Consider the following 18,331-nt stretch of genomic DNA (forward strand, 5'->3'; position numbering starts at 1 on the left):
ACTTGCTTGGCTTTGGGAAGGAGGACAGAGGGCTCTAGGACCCAGGCAGAGCCCTCACACCTCATTCTCCAAGCCAGGCCAGTGTGGTGTAGTGGTTAAGAGCGGTAGTCTCGTAATCTGGGGAACCGGGTTCGCGTCTCCGCTCTTCCACATGCAGCTGCGGGGTGACCTTGGGCCAGTCACACTTCTCTGAAGTCTCTCAGCCCCACTCACCTCACAGAGTGTTTGTTGTGGGGGAGGAAGGGAAAAGAGAATGTTAGCTGCTTTGAGACTCCTTAAAGGGAGTGAAAGGCGGGATATCAAATCCAAACTCTCTTCTTCTTCTCAGGCAAGTGTTTACCAGGCTTTGAGAAAGCACACTCCTCAGCTATGTGCCTGATGCGACCACACTGCCCTAGATCTGCTTCTGGCTCCAGAACTGGAAAGGCAAAAACCACTGGAGTTATGCGCAGTGGTGGGGTGAGAACACCCAGCATTGTATCTATCTGCCTCGTCCCAAGAACCCGGCAATGCAGGAATCACACCTAAAGAATCCCTGACGTATGACCATGTAACCTCCCTTTAAATACCTCCAAGGAAGAAGAGTCCACCACCTTCTAAGCTCCACTTCCAAGTTCTACTCTCAAACAGTTCTTACTGTCAGATAGTCCTTCCTAACATTTAGCAGGAATCTCTTTGAATCCATTGATTAGGGTCCTACCCTCTGGAGCAGCAGAAAACAAGCTTGCTCCATCTTCCGTGTGACAGCCTATTAGATCAGGGGTAGGCAAACTAAGGCCTGGGGGGCAGGTGTGGCCCAATTGCCTTCCAAATCTGGCCTGTGGATGGTCGGGGAACCAGCATGCCCTTTTATTTAAAATGCATCTCTGGGTTATTTGTGGGGCCTGCCTGGTGTTTTTACATGAGTGGAATGTGTGCTTTTATTTAAAATGCATCTCTGGGTTATTTGTGGGGCATAGGAATTCATTCATATTTTTTTCCAAAATATAATCCGGCTCCCCACAAGGTCTGGGGGACAGTGGACCCGCCCCCTGCTGAAAAAGTTTGCTGACCCCTGCTTTAGATACTTGAAGGCCAGGGCCAGCCATCCCATGGGGCGGACTGAGGCAAAATGGAACAGGACACCCCTGGCTAGGGCCTATGTAAGAAGTGGGACCTACAGGAAGTCAAGTTCAGGTCTGAAGCCAAAAGCTACAGGGCAAGGTGGGTCAGAAGTTGCTAGATCAAGTGGGCAACTTGTGGTTGGGTGATGCCAATTTGGCTGCATGAGGACCAGCATTCAGAGAACTGAGATTGTATGCTACAGTCCTTCCCGCTAGCTGGTGCCCTCTGGATGTTGTTGGACTACAACTCCCATCAGCCCCAGCTCTCGTGGCCCATGGCCAGGGGTGATGGGGATTGTAGTCCACCAATGTCTGCAGGGAAGTCAGGTTGGGGGAAAGCTACAACCAAAAGAAGAGAGTCACTTGCAATACAGCTTCTCACATTTCCTGCATTGGTGTACAACACAAAATACCGAGGAAATGAAATGGTAAGCACCACAGCTGAAATGGTATCCCTTATCCCTGCTCCCAGATTGACTTCACTATATTCTGATTTAATGCAGTCTGACCTTTAGCTGGGAAGGGGACGGGGAGCTGACATTCCTCGTATAAAGCACCTTGTTTAAAGGCAGGAGTCGTTATGCCCAGGATACGCTTTCAAAATTAAGATTAAATTTGAGTGCCTTGGGACACTTGTAAGTTTTCATGGCTTCTTAAGCTCATCTCTAGGTACAAGTTCTTTAGAAGGAGGCAGGGAACCAATAGTTGAATTCACCTGGGAGGCAGTGGAGAAGGAAACTGTCTGAAGAGGTCAGGAATCAAATTGGAGACCTGTAGTCACTGCACCTAGAATTATTTCAGGCATATTTGCAACAGGACACAGCTCTATACAAGCTCCAGTAATCAACTGATCCTTGATATTGCAAAGTGCAGGGTTCTGAAGGCACTCTCAATCAGCTGATCAATGGTGCCTGTCTTTACCTTCCCCACACATGACATCACATAGGATGCCATGTTTCAGGATTGCTGGGAAATGTAGTTCTCCCAGTGCTAATGAAAGACAAAGGTGGGGAAGAGGACTTGACTTAAAACCGAAGATATTCTAGGATAGGCATGGGCAAACTCAGCCCTCCAGATGTTTTGGGACTACACCTCCCATCAACCCTAGCTAACAGGTGCTCGGGGATGATAGGAATTGTAGTCCCAAAACTTCTGGAGGCCCGAGTTTGCCCATGCCTGTTCTAGGACCATTATGCTCGGCTCATATTTGAGGTGAGCACTGCCAGTCCCCGAGAGTTATATTTAATATGACACTCAAGTGACCTCACTTAATTTCCCCATTTTCCATGCAACCATACACAACGGATAAGGTGTGCCAGTACAATTGACATCCAGATGACAGCAAAAGCCGAGAAAGAGACCAAGAATTGCAGTTTTTCCCTTCACTGGCCATGCAGAACACCTTATTCTTGCCAGGCTGAAAAACGTTTGGGCTGTCATGCTCCCACTGATGAGGTTAAGACTGAGAGCATCCTTTCTGCTGGCGTTTCCCCCCAAGATCAACATTCATTAGGAAGTGATGGAAACCTTTTGCCCCAAATCCCCCAGTGAGTGAATTGCTTTTCACCATTCTAAGGAGGAAGATGACCATCTGCAAAGAGACGAGTTGCTTGAAGGTGATGACAAGCCATATGGGGGCCTTGACACTTGCTGCAGTGCTTATCCTTGAAGAAATTCTATTTTCTCAGCAGTCGGGGGGGGGGGGAGTTCCAAGAGAGCACATAACTTTTTTCTCAACCCACCTGTTCCTTCAAGAGTGGACCTTGAAAGTCAGATTAATTACACAGCCACCTGCACTGAGCCATAACAAAATAGGAAGTGACCTTATACCTGATCAGTCCAGGCAGAGGTCTTTGACTTCCCTACCTAGAGGTGCCAGGGATTGAACCCGAGACTAAGCACCATGCTAAGTATATGCTCTGTCACTGAATTATGGGATATCAGATCTTTTTTTAACGTCAAGACAGACCACTGATCCATCTAGCTCTGTATTGCTTACACTAGGGGTAATCCACGTAGTATCTGTGGGATGTGAAACACAAGAGCAGTCAAGTACAACATTCCTAGAGTGAACATGTTTACACATGGGGAGGAATGTTTGTCCAGCCAGCAGGTAAACTTCCTGTTTCCTTCTGGGCTGGGACAGACTTCCTCTGCATGTGACTAGAGGTGGGCGTGGCCTCACCTGTGCAGGTAACGACAAAAGCACAGGGCAGGACAGCCATCTCTCTCTCTGTGGCTACTTTCATCGAAGAAGCAACATCTGCTTAGCCAAAGATGCTCTCTTGGCTTCCAGCCCAGAGAGGACAGAGGGACTGTCTCCTTATGAGATAGTTTCCAGGTGTATGTTACTTTTCTAAGCTAAGTCTGCCTTCTGGGATCCTATTGTGAACAGAATGATATGTGAGTAAACTCTTTTTATACTTTCATAGAAGACTGTGTAGTGTTTTATGAGAGAATAAGGGGGAAATACCAGAACAGTTATTATAGAGGCTTTAGCGAGCCGGAGCAAACGCATCCGCTTCAAGTTTAAAAGGGGAAATGTTACTCTGCTAAATTGTGAACTTGTTAACACAAGTTGGGAAAGGATATAATCAAACAATATATGCTCTCCTGCATCCCTGAACATTCCCACAGTATTCTCCAGAGTTGTTGGAGCCCTGGACCTCGTGGCCAGTGCTCAAGAATGATGGGAGCTGAAGTTCAACATCATCCTGAGGTTACCTCTGTCTTCACTGACCAGGAGAAGCTCTCTGGGGTTCCAGGCAGACATCTTTCCCTGCCCTACCAAGAGATACCAAGCATTGAAGATGGTACTTTTTACATACAAGTCATTCATTGTACCATTGAGTTATGGCTCTTCCCCATTGGATGAAGCCTACCGAGTATGTCTACTGACTTATAAGCAGAAAGCACTCACAATGATCAGGAAGAACAAAGGCAACTGCGTTATACCAAGTCAGGCCAATGATCCATCCAGTTCAGCACTGTCTACACTGACTGGCAGCAGGGTTTCAGGCAAGGAACATTACCAACCCTACCCAGAGATGACAGAGACTGAACCTAGGACCTTCTACATGCAAAGCAGATGCTCTACCACTGATATATCGCCCACCTGCTGCAAACAAAGCAACCCAGTCCATTCCCTCCACTTTGAGTGGAAGCCCAGCTCTCCTTGAGAAGAAGACATTATGGTAGACCTATCAAGACTATTATAAGAACAATGAATGATCAAATTAGAGCATAAATAGGTGTCACCTAGAGATCCTCATCTCCATTCCTTAGGCCCCCATCCTGTCTTCCCATCCAAATTCTCCCTCAACTTTTTAAACCTCTTCTAGCAATTTCAGTCTATGTTCAGCATGGTGGGTGGAAAAAAATCATTTGAGGCCAAGGAAGGTTGCCTGTAATCTTCAGACAAATGGATGATTTATTGATGGAAGTCACCAGGAGCTAATCGTTAGGTGTTAGGCAAAGCCCTGCTTTTGCTACCTCCAGACAACTTTGGGAACCCTTGCTAAGAAGCTCTGTAATTGCAGTGCACACTTTTTATTTCATAAAAAGCAAAATTGACAGCCTTTCCTGCTGCTTGCATTAGCTCCATTTCCCTCCTTGCAAAAATAGATCCAATTGGCAGTTGGGCGGGTGTGTAACTAAATCCAAGTGGCTTATCCTTTGTGAAGTGAGTGACAGAAAAGGCTGGAAGTAATCCCAATGTCATTGGCAATTGCATGCAGGAAATCCGAAGAAATGTCAGCGTTTTCCCCTTCACTATTATGATGAGTTTGGGGTGGGTAGGCTGAATACCTGGGCTGGAATCCCAGAAATGGGCGAGCAAGTGGATTGGGCCTCAAAAGTTTGTTCACACAGTGCTGGAATTTCCATGTCTTTGGCGACCGACAGGGGGCGGTAAACATTATCCTATTGGTTTGGGTGTTGTCACCTTCTCTGCTCTAGGTTCTGCTGTTTTTTTAAAAAAGAAATTATTAATATATTTTTTAAAAAAATAAACAATAATTCAACAACATTTCAAATTTTATATTCAGTCAACCTAAGACTTCCCCTCCATCCCTCCGTGGTTTCCCCACTGCTGCATGTTATAATTACTCTATATGCCTTCATTTCTTCACAGGAAAAAGAAACTCCACCATCCCACTATTGTTCTTACTCAAATCCTATTTGCGTTTTAACATATTTACACTGAGTTTTTAAATAGTCTACAAACATTTTCCAATACTCCTTAAGTTCAAACTCTTTTTTACCTCTAATTTTACAAGTCAAGCTTGCCGATTCTAGATAGTCTTTCAATTTCAGCTGCCATTCTTCTTTAATAGGTACAGTACTGCCTTTCCACGCCATTTTCATGCATTTATGATATTTTTGCAGCAGTTGTTATATAAAGAAATAGATTTGTCTGTTTTGGAGGACATCTGTTCCAGTTATCCCAAATAAAAAGGCTTCTGGACTTTAGGGGAGAGTTACCTTAAATATCTTTTTTATCTCATTATAAATCATCTCCCCAAAATCCTTACCCACTTTGCACTTCCTCCACATGTGGTAAAATGAGCCTTCTACAGTCGTACCTTGGATCCCGAATGCCCTGGAACTCAGGCGTTTTGGCTCCCGAACGCCGCAAACCCAGAAGTGATTGTTCCGGTTTATGAATGTACTTTTGAAACCCAAACATCTGATGGGGCTTCTGCGGCTTCTGATTGGCTGCAAGAGCTTCCTGCAGCCAATCAGAAGCCACAATTTTGTTTTTGAACATTTTGGAAGCTGAACGGACTTCCGGAATGGATTCCGTTCAACTTCCAAGGTACGTCTGTGCTTCTTTACATTTCCAACAAAGATTTGACACTGAATTACAGTGGTACCTCAGGTTAAGTACTTCATTCATTCCAGAGGTCCGTACTTAACCTGAAACTGTTCTTAACCTGAAGCACCACTTTAGCTAATGGGGCCTCCTGCTGCTGCTGCACCACTGGAGCACAATTTCTGTTCTCATCCTGAAGCAAAGTTCTTAACCTGAAGCACTATTTCTGGGTTAGCAGAGTCTGTAACTTGAAGCATATGTAACCTGAAGCGTAAGTAACCCGAGGTACCACTGTATGTATACATCTTTGCTAATTTACTTGGTGTTAGGTACCATCTATATATAATTTTCACAAAGTTTCCCCTCAGAGTATAACATGCTGTAAATTTCCACCCAGATTTACACAGCTTTCCCTATTATTCTAGTTCTATATTGTGTCCCACATCCCTTGCCTTCGCTCCAGGTTCTGATCTCGGAGAGTGGTTCTGGGGAGAGACATTGATCATTTCCAACTTCCTCATTGTCTGCATAACATGACAGCAGGGTTTCTGAAGATTATGGTGATGTCTGAGTCATTCTAACGCTGGGGCAAACCAGCATTCTTCAGGTCTCACTGTGACAGTCTGCTCATTACGGCGTAGTATATTTCTCAGGAAGCATCTGAACCACATTGTCAAAGGTCGTTAACAGCCGGCCATTTGAAAGTGCAGCTGAAGGGTCATAAATGGAACTGAAGGATAAAAACGGGATGAAGTGCTCTCTGGTTCACAGTCGGATAGACACTGCGATGGGTTTCTTCCCCAGCTGGGCCTGTGCAATGATATTAATGGCAACTCATAGGAGCAATTCAGTGGGCATCAGTACATGAAATGTTCCGTGTTCATCAAGACGTCTTGCCGTCATGGTGTGAGTGGATAGGCCCTTCTTGGCTAGCCAAGTGCACTCAGTCTATCAGCTAATTAACACCAGGGACTGGGGAGAAATCCGATTCGATCGCATTTAAAGGCAAACCTACCTCATTCATACTTTCTGAAACAATGCATGAGCCGAAACACTACTGCCCTTGCAAATTTGCACCTCTCCCAGTTTGGCAATCCTGTTCCCCAGCCAATTAATGTGTATAAAAAGGAATGCTTGGAGGTAAGATGTCCATAAAAAATGGAAATATCAATGGAAATTACATGCAAAAATATATTATTTTAGAGAAACTGCTTTGCAAAAATGTATGTTTTTCCATATCTCGTAGTTTATTGATTTGGGCTCTTTTTTTAAGTGCAAAGATAAGAAAAAGAAAGAAAACAAAGAAATGCAAACTATGAAGCATCACAGCCTGGAAGGACAAAAGTACAAAGATACAGCTCTGCTCCAAAGGGATAATAATGTTTAGGGCAGTTTTTAATGTTTGATGCATTACTGTATTTTAATATTTTGTTGGAAGCTGCCCAGAGTGGCTGGGGAAGCCCAGCCAGATGGGCGGAGTAGAAATAAATTATTATTATTATTATTATTATTATTATTATTATTATTAAGCATTAACCCATGCAAAGATTCCCCTTACAGATGTCAGCGATACATAGAAATAAAAGTATTCTGTACCTGTGAGTTTCATCATCGTTGAGAACAAAGGTTCTACAAAGCCTTAGACAAGCCAGATGTTTGCATACATATTGAGGTGTATAGTTTTAGGACCCACCTTATTGTTGTGATTGTAAGTTGTTTTAAACTGTTTTCATTTTGTGCTTTAATTCTGCAACCCACCCTTGGATTTTAGGGTGAAGATGGGTAACTAACAACAACTACTGGTGGCACAGAGTGACCATATGGCTCAATATTCATGTTAGAAATAAAATCGTGCAATATAGCAAAAGCAACAGCAACCCACCCACAGTCATTGCAGCTCTGTCCTTTAGATACTTTTAGTTTATGAGATATCTTTTCAATTTGCCCAACCCCAGAGAACCACCAATCCAAATTATTAAGACTGAAGGTCTTCCAGGAGTTGGCAATAGAGCCCTGGGCTGCTGTTAAGAGATGAGAGATAAGTTCTTTGCTTTTCAAATCCTATTCTGTTTCCATAAACATATTCAAAAGTGCTAGGTGAGAAGATGGGGCAACAGTTGGATTAGATAACAAAGATAGCGAACACCTTTGAGTAGCCCCACTACATAGGCTTATAAAAATAAATAAATAAGCATGTTAGGCAAAGTTGCATACGAATTTGTTTCTTTCAGGAGAAAATCACACCAAAAATGCTTGTCAAGTTTCATGAAGGCTTTTCTTTCTTGAAAAAAAAAATGCTCAAGATGATGTGGAAATGTGAAAAATTGAAGTTGATATTGGGAAAATGACCAACTGAAAGGGACAGATTCACCCATTCCTATACCAGCCTCGGCCCAGTATACCTGAAGGAGCGTCTCCAGCCCCATCATTCAGCCTCCAAGGGCCTTTTGACATTTCCCTCGCTGCGAGAGGTGAGGTTACAGGGAACCAGGCAGAGGGCCTTCTCGGTAGTGGTGCCAGCCCTGTGGAACGCCCTCCCATCAGATGTCAAGGAAATAAACAACTACAGTGGTACCTCTGGTTAATAACTTAATTCGTTCTGCAGGTCCGTTCTTAACCTGAGGTACCACTTTAGCTAATGGAGCCTCCCGCTGCCACCGCACCGCCACCACACAATTTCTGTTCTCATCCTGAAGCAAAGTTCTTAACCCGAGGTACTATTTCTGGGTTAGCGGAGTCTGTAACCTGAAGCGTCTGTAACCCGAGGTACCACTGGTGAACTTTGCTTCAGAATGAGAACAGAAATCGTGCAGCGGCAGCACAGCAGCAGTGGGAGGCTCCATCAGCTAAAGTGGTGCTTCAGGTTAAGAATAGTTTCAGGTTAAGAATGGACTTCCGGAATTAAGTACTTAACCCGAGGTACCACTGTAGTTGACTTTTGGAAGACATCTGAAGGTGGCCCTGTTTAGGGAAGTTTTAAATGTTTGATGTTTTATCGTGTTTTTAATAATATAAGGGTACAAAAGCTCTCAGGAGGCCCCTGATCCCTTCAAGAGAGCTACAATTCCCAGAGTGACAATTCTTGTCAGGGAACTCAGGGAAGTACTATTAAGGGGGAATACGGATAAGTGATGTCTGCAAACAGGCAAGACCTTTTTCTCTTCTCTTCTTTCCTTTGGTTGTTTGACATTAACTGTATTTTCATATCCACCCAATTTATAACTTCATAACCATATTCATTCCATTTACTCCTGATTTTTGATGTTTTGGTTTTTTAAAATATATATATATAATTGATTTTCTTTTCTCATAACAATTATTCAATATCATCATTTAACATCCATTTTCTACTTTCCCCCCCTCCCCAACTTCCATTTCTGGTTTTTTACATCAAATGTTACATACTGCTGTTTATACATAATGTTCTGTTATCACTAAATACATTTCTTGTTCTCTGTAAATAAAATCGTAAATGTTTATTTAAATCCTGCCAATGAGTCCATGGTTGTTTTTTTCGTTTCTGCAAGTATGTTGTAAAGGGTTCCCATTCTTTCCCAAAATCACTATTGTCTTCTTCACACAGTTTGTCCGTTAATTTGGCCAATTCTGCATAGTTCATCAGTTTTTCTTGCCATTGTTCTTTGGATGGTATTTCTCCAGTCTTCCAGTTTTGTGCTATTAAGATTATTGCTGCCGTAGTACATACATGAATAATGTCCTATTTTCCTTCGGCATTTCCTGTCCTAGAATACCTAACAAAAAGGCTTCTGGTTTCTTCACAAAGGTTAATTTAAACTTTTTTTTTTCAATTCGTTATATATCATTTCGCAAAAATTTTAAATAATCTTACAATCCCACCATATGTGATAAAATGTACCTTCCCCTTTTTCACATCAACAATTCTATTGTTCTGTTTTGTACATTTTGGCCAGTTTTAATGGTGTAATGTACCACCTGTGCATCATTTTCATATAATTGTCTGAAAAAGGAACAGCATTTTTGGCAATACAAACTCATGTTAGTTAGTTATTGCAGCAATTTGTCCTAAGAAAGAGAGATTCATCCTATTCCATATTTCCAAATTCCTTTTTATTTCGTTCAAAATTTTCTCATAATTGTCTGCGTAAATATTAAGATTCTTTGTCGTCAGCCATATTCCTAAATACCATATTTTTTGCTCTATAAGACTCACTTTTTCCCTCCTAAAAAGTAAGGGGAAATATGTGTGCGTCTTATGGAGCGAATGCAGGCTGCGCAGCTATCCCAAAAGCCAGAACAGCAAGAGGGACTGCTGCTTTCACTGCACAGCGATCCCTCTTGCTATTCTGGCTTCTGAGATTCAGAATATTTTTTTTCTTGTTTTCCTCCTCCAAAAACTAGGTGCGTCTTGTGGTCTGGTCTTATAGTGCAAAAAATACGGTACTTTAGCTTTTTGTGGATTTCTATATCTATAGATTCTGATAATTCTTTTTTTCCGATTCTTTAAGGTTTTTAACTAACAGATTGGTTTTGTTTTTATTAAGTTTAAAACCTGCCACTTGTCCAAACTTTTGAATTTTTTTCTATTACTCTGGGGAGAGAATTTTTTAGGTCTTCTTCTACAGAGATAACCAAATCATCAGCATATGCTTTCAATTTATGTTCATTTTTCTTTATTCTTATTCCTGCGACTTATTTATCCATTCTAATATTCCTTGCCAAAACCTCCAGGACCAGAATGAACAAAAGCAGTGATAATGGTCATTTATACATCAGAATCATTTTCTTGATTTTTTAAAAAATCATCATAAGCTCCTTGTATGGGATGCATATTATTTTGGGGGTTGTTCGTGTCCGTCCTTTTTTACATCAGTACTCTGTGTTTCATTGTTTAATAACAACATTATTTTAAAAAATCAAAAAGCAAAATATGTACATAAGATACATCCATAAAGAAATGCATAAATAAATACAAAGAATTTTGATGTGCATATATTTTTAAGGGTGGTGAAAGTTACAATTCCCAGAGTATTCTGGAAAGAGCAATTGGTTGGTCCAGTACTCTTAACAAACTCCAGTTCCCAATATTCTTTGGGGAAAGCCATGGCTGTTTAAAATGGCATAGAGATAGCAGACAGAGATTCTAGTGGTGTGTTGTAATGGGAGGCGAGCCAGACAACAATCCTTGTTATGAAAATATGGCTTACAAACTTCCCTTTATTTTTATCTGCAAAGTGTTGGAGGCTACAGTTGAGTAACGTGAGATGGATGACAAAGGTAGCCCTGAAAGAGAAGACTATTTTCTGTCCCGTTCCCTCAGGATAACGTGCCCTGCAGTCATCACTGTTTGCTTTACCACATTTCATCTCCGATTTCATATCTTCCTCTTTTATTACAATAATATTCTCAGCTGAAGAAGTGGAATTATTCCGCCTTCCGGGCATGAAAGTTTTCTTGTTATTAAAGCACCAAACCATTTGCTGTTCTCCTCAGGTCAATGAGGTCAGAATAACTTTTCATAACCCAGGCAGCTGCAGGGGTGTGTCCCTTATTGTCGTTCGTGGTGGTGGTGGTATAATTTACTACCCATCCTTCACCCAAGGTTCCTGGGTGAGTTACAACAATTAAAACACAACATTCATATTCAATCTTAAAAAAAAAAGGTAAAGGATCCCTGACAGTTAAGTTCAGTGCTGAACGAGTCTGGGGTTGCGGCGCTCATCTCTCTTTACAGGCCGAGGGAGCTGACATTTGTCTGCAGACAGTTTTTTCAGGTCATGTGGCCAGCATGACTAAGCCGCTTCTGGTGAAACCAGAGCAGCACACGGAAACGACATTTACCTTCCCGCCAGAGTGGTACCTATTTATCTATTTGCACTTTTTGACGTGCTTTCAAACTGCTAGGTTGGCAGGAGCTGGGACTGAGAAACTGGAGCTCACCCCGTCGCGGGGATTCAAACCGCTGACCTTCCGATCGGCAAGCCCTAGGCTCAGTGGTTTAGACCACAGCGCCACCCACATCCCAATTCAATCTTACAATAATATTAAAAGCAGTTCAAAAGAACTTAAAAGAGCAAAAAGCTGCGTCCTAAAAAGGCACACCTCAAGTGTCAAAAGCCAGAGTAAAGAGGTATGTCTTCAGCATTCACCGAAAGCTGTACAATGACATTGCCAGATGCACCGCTTTGGGGAGGGAGTTCCACACCTTAGAGGCTGCCACAGACAAGGCCTTCTCCCAGTTATTTTTTTTCCATCTGGTGACTTCAGAGCAATCCATTACGATCTATTGCAGCCTAACAGGATGGCTCATCTGGAATTGGACGCACACACACACACGCACACACGCGCACACACACCAGACCTTCCAAGTGTCCCTATTTTCCAGGGACAGTCCCACAGTTACAAAAGCCGTCCTGGTTTCTCATTTGACCCTGGGATGTCCTGCTTTTCCTTACGATGTCCCCATATTCATCGGAGAAATGTTGGAGGGTATGGAGTTGTCCAGTGCTTTTTTCTTAAAAGATGTTTAGACGTACTCTCATTTTGATTCAAGAAAATCACAATTTTATAGTTCAAATCGGGGGAAATAAATACAGTAAATGAACAACAGTACAAAGAACATTACCTCATATTGCACAGCTGACAGCTCACAGTAACTTCCACATTGGCATGAGGTTGTGTGAATAATAATAATAATAATAATAATAATAATAATAATAATAATTTATACCCCGCCTATCTGGCTGAGTTTCCCCAGCCACTCTGGGTGGCTCCCAATCGAGTGTTAAAAAAAATACAGCATTAAATATTAAAAACTTCCCTAAACAGGGTTGCCTTCAGATGTGTTCTAAAAGTCAGATAGTTGTTTAATTCCTTGATATCCGGTGGGAGGGCATTCCACAGAGCGGGTGCCACTACCAAGAAGGCCCTCAGTCTGGTTCCCTGTAACCTCATTAACATCTTCCCTCCTACTTCCAACTCCTACTTCACACATTAAACGCTCACTTCCGTCTGAGACTCAGGAAACACCGTGACAGGAAATGAGGCTGCCATTGGGGGGTAGCAACGGAACTGACCATTCACCATGCTAGAGAAGAAACTAAAAAAATTAAAATTTTTAGTTTCTTCTCCCATTAGATTGACAAAATATTTAGGGGTATGCGTGCCCCTGCGTACCCCAAGAAAGAAGCACTGGAGTTGTCCAACCCCCCAAGCCATCTGAAGGCACCCCTGTGTAGGGACGTTTTTTAACAGACTCTCCAAGTGTTCCTTTTTTCCAGGGGGTGTCCCAGATTTACAGACGCCGACCAAAGACCCATCTAATTGAAAACTGTTTGCCCCATGGTGACCACCAGATGCCTCTGGCAGAGCCACAATCCTTCCCCAGTAACTGATATTCAGAGGCATACAACCAGGTATACAGCCTTCATGGCCAATTGCCCTTGATATCCTTCTCCTTCATGAATTTGTCTTAAAGAAGGCTGATCGCTGAAGAATTGATGCTTTTGAATTATGGTTCTGGAGAAGACTCTTGAGAGTCCCATGAACTGCAAGAAGATCAAACCTATTTACCGTATTCTGAAGGAAATCAGCCCCGAGTGCTCACTGGAAGGACAAATTGTGAAGCTTAGGCTCCAATACTTTGGCCACCTCATGAGAAGAGAAGACTACTTGGAAAAGACCCTGATGTTGGGAAAGATGAAGGGCACAAGGAGAAGGGGACGACGGAGGACGAGATGGTTGGACAGTGTTCTCGAAGCTACTTAAATGAGTTTGACCAAACTGCGGGAGGCAGTGGAAGACAGGAGTGCCTGGCATGCTTGTTCCATCTTGACCCCATGGGGTCACAAAGAGTCGGACACGACTAAATAACTAAACAACAACAACAAAGCTATCCAAACTGGTGCCCCTTTCTACCTCCTGGAGAAGTGAATTATGCAGTTTAACTCTGGGCTGTGCGTAGGAGCCCTTCCTTCTTTTGTGTCTGCCTTCTAATGTTCAGCTTCAATGGATGACTCATAACACGAGAGAGGGAGAGAAAGTTCTGCCTGTTCACTTTCTACACACCAAGCATACTTTTATGCAGGGTTCATGCTGTGAGAAGTGAGTCACCACTCTGTAACTGCTGTCATCACACCAAACTCCCCCAAAGGCACTGATGCACATGAGCCAACACGGCTGCTGCGCATAAATGAGCAGAAGGATGCTCCTGTTGGGTAGCCAACATGTGTCTTAAATATAAAATGATGGTAATCAGGGTCACCACATCACCTATATGGTCAGGGAGCATGACATTTAGAAAAGCAGGTCTAGCCAAGATCTCCTAAAGAGCACAATGATTGGTCGATCATTGTGCTCTTCAGGAGATCTTGGCTAGACCTACTTTTCTAAATGTCATGCTCCCTGAGTGAGGGGCTGTCCAGGTCCAGACCGAGAAGATGAACAGCCACTAGATGGCGCCAGGTGGGATCCAGTGGGCTAGGAAGGTCTTTATCAAGGTTGGGAGAGCTCAAGGAAGGTCCTCGTTGGGGGGGGGGGATTTCTGTCACCTCACCCCACAGCACAAGGCTAGGACTCCACCTCCATCTCCAGATCTGTCAGAGGCTGTTTCTGACTCATCCACTTTGCCAGTTATGCCCCCAACTCTGCCTCCAGAGTTGCCAGAAACCCTGTCCAGTCCTGTCACTCCAGGTTGGACCAGTTTGTGGCCCAATCTGCTTCTGAGGAGGCAGTCATCTTCACTGACCAGGTCATGGAGACACCAACACAGGCATTAGCAGACAGGGCTGCTTCAGCTTTCCTAACCAACAGCATTCCTCCATATGATCTCGGTGATCAGGCTGAGAGATAATAGCTCAAGCATTCCTTAAGTTATCCCGGATCCTAATTATTCAGGACTAACACAAGAGCCTTGAACACGGCCCTAAAGCATGAGGGTGACCAGTGCAGATGTTTTAGCAGAGGTGTCCCATGTTGTCTGCCCCCATCAGCCATCTAGCCGCTGCCTTCTGCAGCAGCTGGAGCCTCTGGATTGGATCAAGGCTACATTGCACACATTATAGCCAAGCAAAAGCACTCAAGGAGGGTGTGGAGCAGGGCTAGTGAAAGGCATGTCCTGGAGATGGAGCATGATGCAGCAGCGACCACCAACTTGGCTAGCTTCACAAGAGGATGAAACAAATTCATGGAAGATAAAGCTCCCTGACTGCTAGCCATGATAGCTAGCCATGCTCTCCTATGTACTCCCAAATGTACTATGCTTCTGAATGCTGGTTGCCAGTCTTAGGTGGAGGAGTGTGCGACTGGACAGGCTTTGTGCTGTTTGTATACAGGGACCATGCTTTGGAGGACTGTACTGAGGAGGAATGGTGGGAGCCACCCCCTCCCCCTGACCCTGAATCTTCCCATATATACAGTATAGATTTAGAACAGTGGTTTGCAGAAAGGCATATTTCAGAAGGCAGAAGCTGGGAAATACTGGATGGGGAACAGCTAGGAGAAGAAACACTGGAAGAGTGAGGGTTAGCAGATTCACATTCTCTGGACAGCATCCTCCCCCCATCCCCAAGGACACAGAGAGCTGAGAGAGTGATAGAACAAAAAATCTGAGGGTACAAACTCAGATTACAAGACGTAGGGGTGATGTAGATTAGATTAATAGGAACGGAGGGGGAGCACCACCATTCTAGGGAGACACCTTCTTTTGTCTCTTGCTGTGTTTATTAAAGAAACTAACTGGTAAGATTTTCCTTTCATTTGATCTGCTTATTTACTGCCACAAGGAAACCGATTCCCCAAAGCCTGACAGAGAGTGAGCAATCCCTGCCACCCCCAGGTGAGAAAGACCCCTCGCTGAGGTCATGGAGAGCTACTGCTAGTCAACATAGACAGGGCTGAGCAAGGTGGACCAAAGTTCTGAAGGCAGATCCTTGCCTTCCTTGTGTCCTGCTTGTGGGATTCCAATGGGCACCTGGTTGGCCACTGTGCAAACAGAGGACTGCACTTGCTGAGCCCTTAGCTTGATTCAGCAGAGCTCATCTTACATTACTATGCCTGGGGAAAGTCCTGAAGGCCACACAGAAAACCCTGGAGGGCTACACTGAGGTCCCAGGGTTGAGGTTTCCCGCTCTCACCCAAGAAGGAATTCAGTTTGATGTTCTGCCTTGGGCCTACCAGAGTAACATTTGCTGGGAAGCTGGGTTTCGGCATTAAAAGATGTTCGTGGCAGCCATCATGCTTGAAAGGATCAGAGAAAAACAGAAAAGGATGCCTGTTACATTTAGACTCAGCCAGCTCTCTTCAAAGTCTTGCAGCACATCGCGTTTCGGGAATATTGGCTTTGCACTCCTGTTCCCAAAGAAAAATTAACTTCATTTTTAAAACCCAGGATAAGCAACTTGTCTTGCGCAGGCATCTGTTTAAAATAAAGCAATTATTTGATGAGCTTCCAGAGGAATTGCATTTCGGGTGAAGAATGCACACATTATTTTAAACATATATATTATGCACACGTTTTCCCTTCATCATTCCGCCCCCCCCCCCTCATTGGTCACTCATTTGGGCACAAAATCTGCATATTACATTTACGAAAACCATTTTCACATACATCGTTGCCTTCCAAGAGCTCCTGATGAAATGCGTTTCATCTAGCAAGTTAATTGAGTGCAGAACTTTAGAAGGGCAGGAGAATCGACAATGAAACTCATAACAGAAATAATGTGCTAATTCCCATAAGAGTTTTAGTGGTGGTTGGTAATTAACAGGGCCGAGCCAAATTTTTCATGGGCTTGAAAGGGGGACTCTCTGGACATACAAACCAACAAATGCTTTTTATAAGCTGGTTCTGATTAATCTGAAAGGAACGAATCACAGAATTTTAGAGTTGGGAGGGACCTCGTGGGGTCATCTAGTCCAACCCCCTGCAATGCAGGAATCTCAACTAAAGCATCCATGACAGGTGGCCATCCAATGAATGAAAGGCATAGTTGGAAACCAGACTTGAAAGGAAGTGTGCACATATATTTGAAATGCATTGTTGCTGTTTTTAAAACAGTAAATTATTTAACTGATATATTATTTAGCAATAGACAAATGGCAGATGTTTTTATTGCAGTGGTACCTTGGTTCTCAAACGCCTTGGTAGTCAAACAACTTGGAACCCAAAAACTGCAAACCTGGAAGTAAGTGTTCCGGTTTGCGACCTTTTTTCGGAAGCCGAATGTGCTCCGTTTTGAGTGTTATGCTTCTGGTTTGAGTGCCACACTTCCATTTTAAGTGTTGCATTGAGGTCTGTCTGTTTTTGCTATTTATTTTGCGTTTTTGTGGTTTTTGTAACTGTGTGGAACCCAGTTCAGCTACAGGTTGGTTGGTTGGTTGTGGGACTGCATTACATTGTTTATTGCTTCCATTTTATGGATCCGTGGTCTCATTAGATAGTAAAATTCATGTTAAATTGCTGTTTGTGGGGTTGTTTTCAAAAGCCTGGAATGGATTGACCCATGCTGCATTACTTTCTATGGGAAAGCGTGCCTTGGTTTTTGAACGCTTTGGTTTTGGAAAGGATTTCTGGAACGGGTTAAGTTCGAAAACCAATGTACCACTGTATTTGCTAATCCTCAGTCCGGGGGCTAAATTCAACTCATGGGATGCTCTCAGGGAAGAGGTGAATTTAGGGGAGCATGGATGCACATGGTGCATAACCTCAAGGGTGCCACATGCCTTTTGCTTGCGTGGATGGAGGAGAGAGGAAGACTGCACAGAACAATGTTCCCCACCTCTGATGCAGCCCATGCTCCTTTCTCAGGAGAGTTCTGTTTCTTGGTCAGGACCAAAGTGTAGTTTTCATGGAGGTAGCAGTGATTTATCCATATGTCAGGACTGGGTCATAGGCAGCTGTCTGAACAGGAGCTGGGAATGAGGAGCTATGGAAACTACCAGTAGGCAAGACTAAAGAACTCACCATGGCTAGAGAAAGCCGGGAATCAAGATTAAATAACAACCACCAGCACCAGCACCTTCAAGGATGTCAGTACATAAGAACTGAAGAATACTTGATTGCTCAAGCAAGGCTCAGTTGAAGCTAATGATTGTCTGCCTGGGTGAGCATAGTTTCTTCATTCAGGAGCTGCTGCTAGAAGTTCAGTGGTTCACCAGAAGGGGGAGCTGTGTATGGAACCAGGCAGGGGGCCTTCTCAGTAGTGGTGCCCGCCCTGTGGATTGCCCTCCCATCAGATGTCAAGGAAATAAGCAACTATCTGACTTGTTGATAGCTGCTGTGAGACCGGCTTTGGCGGGGAGGGCCAAATTATTATTATTATTATTATTATTATTATTATTATTATTATTATTATTATTACATCTGAAGGCAGCCCTCCTTAGGGAAGTTTTTAATGTTTCATGTTTTATCGTGTTTTTAATATTCTGTTGGGGGCTGCCC

General features: G+C 43.5%; 1 long non-coding RNA gene across 1 annotated transcript in view; it reads right to left on the reverse strand.

Moving 5' to 3' along the window:
• Positions 1–3,120: 3,120 nt before the first annotated feature.
• LOC309359631 overlaps positions 3,121–18,331 on the reverse strand; it is a 65,978-nt gene continuing 50,767 nt past the window's right edge. Inside the window, exon 3 of the long non-coding RNA XR_014163875.1 lies at positions 3,121–3,515. This is a non-coding gene — a long non-coding RNA (uncharacterized lncRNA). The remainder of the gene's footprint in view (positions 3,516–18,331) is intronic.

This window comes from Podarcis melisellensis, assembly GCF_964234715.1.
Source record: "Podarcis melisellensis genome assembly, chromosome: 16".
NCBI classification, from domain to species: Eukaryota; Metazoa; Chordata; class Lepidosauria; order Squamata; family Lacertidae; genus Podarcis; species Podarcis melisellensis.